This window comes from Carassius carassius, chromosome 11 (assembly GCF_963082965.1).
Source record: "Carassius carassius chromosome 11, fCarCar2.1, whole genome shotgun sequence".
Classification (NCBI taxonomy): Eukaryota; Metazoa; Chordata; class Actinopteri; order Cypriniformes; family Cyprinidae; genus Carassius; species Carassius carassius.
In genome coordinates, this window is record NC_081765.1 from 34,175,727 (window position 1) to 34,178,245 (window position 2,519).

Here is a 2,519-nt window from a genome sequence, read left to right on the forward strand (position 1 = left end):
GCAGCAGTCGTGCTTGAAATAAGGTCATTTTTATGTGTTTTACTTGCATCACACACTAACACAACGAGCCGTCCGTCTCTTACGCTCAGGGCAGCTGTGCTTTCTCTTAATGAAATGTTCTTACTGAGATGTTTTCTGGGATTAGATGTGATGTTATTTGCAGCACATCCTCTATCTGTTTGCTGTAATACCTCACCGTCCACATCATAACAGTTGATGTTTCCTGTTTAACTCTCAGAAATGTTCCAGAAAGAAATGCATGAGTTGTGAACGATAAAGCGAGAAGCAGTAAAATGTGACCCTGGAGCACAAAAGCAGTCTTAAGTAGCACAGGTATATTTTTAGTACCGGTAATAGCCAAAAAAACATTGTATGGCTCAAAATTATCGATTTTTCTTTAATGGCAAACATCATTGGGATATTGAGTAAAGATCATGTTCCATGAAGATATTTTGTACATTTCCTACCGTAAAAATCTAAACTTAAATTTTGATTAGTAATATGAATTGCTCAGAATTCATTTGGACAATTTTTAAAGACAATTTTCTCAGTACTTTTTTTTTTTTTTTTCTTTCACCCTCAGATTCCAGATTTTCAAAAAGTTTTATCTCAGCCAAATATTGCCCAATCCTAATAAACCATACCTTAATGGAAAGCTTATTTATTCAGCTTTCGGATGTTCGGATTTCGAAAATTTACACTTTAGACTGGTTTTGTGGTGCAGGGTCACAAATGCTGATTCTTAAGAAAAGGCACAAAATAGCCAACAGAACAGAAAGAAAGTTAAATTGTAATAAAATATACTGTAACTTCCAAATTCAACTTTTTGAAAAAAAAATTGTGATATATATATATATATATATATATATATATATATATATATATATATATATATATATATAAAATAAATAGAAACTCATAACAGGTATTTTATAAATATGTATGGAAAAAAAAGAGAATTCTCAGTTTGGATTTACCGTTTTTAGTTATGTATTTTGAGTGGAACGTAATTTTAGTATTATTCTGTAAACTACAGATGACATTTCTTTCATTAAAATGTTGTTAAAGGCCAAATTTTGTTTTATTTGTTTTTTGTATAAATTGACAATTGATCAAAATTGTTGCAAACGAAAAGATGCCATGTTGCCATGTTTTTAGACATGTTTATATAAAATTTTAGACTCAATTCCAATGTTTGTCAATCACAACAAATAAAAGTTGTTATTTTGACCCAAAAAAATTATTAGAATTTCATATATATATATATAGTAACAATAAACTGTATAAAACGTATATAATTAAAATAAATATTTTTTGTTTGTTTGTTTTGGGGACATTATTTAGTGTCCGTCTTTGTGCATTTCATCGGGCAGCAGCACGTGATCTAATTATGAGTGAGACGACACCAGAATGATTTATGTTGTCATTCTTCCCAACGGGGAAACATGCAAAGCAGGGTAATAGAGGTTAGTTGTCCTATCTGAGTGCGTCTGAACAGTAATTTATTTCCTAATGCCTTTGCTGCAGATGAGCAGAATCGCTCAAAGCTTCATATGTTTGTCTCAGAAGACGACTGACAGACTGAATCGTTCAGCGCTCATTGGCTAAACCCGAGTTCAGACCGGGGCATTTGTGAAGCAGGTCTATTTGAGATTGATGATTGGTTTCTCTACCCCAATCATACACAGAAGCAGAACACAATTCATTACACAAGAACATGTTGACTTCTCTGCATTTCTGCTACAGAAGATGAAGCTGTCTGGAGAAACCAATTAAACAGAAGCATAAATAACAAGTTATAAACTGCAGGCGTGTTTATATCTCTTCCTGAATTATACGTTTGTTTTTGCTGTATATAATTATACTATTAACATTGTTAAAAAAACATTTTAAAATATATATCAATATATAAAAAAATTTCCAAAATTAACAAAAATATTTTAAAAAAAATCTCTTCCACCAACATGTTTTTTGTCAATATTTGTGTATTTTTGAAAACATATTTTAAAAATATAAACATATCTACAAGTATTTAAATTGTATATTTAAGGATTTTTTTTTTAAAAGAAAATTCAACAAGTCACACACTTTACAATGTTCCAACAAAAGGTAAACTATATATAAGATATATATATATATATATATATATATATATATATATATATATATATATATATATAATGGTCCGAAAAGCAGAAAATATCCAGTTAACAGCAGTTGTGTGGATGAAAATGCCTTGTTGATGTCAGAGGTCAGAGGAGAATTGGCAGACTGGTTGGAGATGATAGAAAGACAACAGTAACTCAACTAACCACTCGTTACAACTAAGCTATGCAGAATACCATCACTGAACGCTCAACACATTGAACCCTGAAACAGATGGGCCACAGTTCTGCAATTTGCACAGGCTCACCAAAATTGGACAATAGAATATTGGAAAAATGTTGCCTGGTCTGATCTCTCAATTTCTGCTGCAACATTCAGATGGTAGGATCGGAATTTGGTGTAAAGAACATGAA

General features: G+C 31.2%; 1 long non-coding RNA gene across 1 annotated transcript; it reads left to right on the forward strand.

The window, feature by feature from the left end:
• Positions 1-1,366: 1,366 nt before the first annotated feature.
• Positions 1,367-1,803, forward strand: LOC132153245 (uncharacterized). The gene is made up of 2 exons (XR_009436632.1): positions 1,367-1,457; positions 1,528-1,803. It is a non-coding gene; the product is annotated as an uncharacterized LOC132153245 (long non-coding RNA).
• The last annotated feature ends 716 nt before the right edge of the window (positions 1,804-2,519 follow it).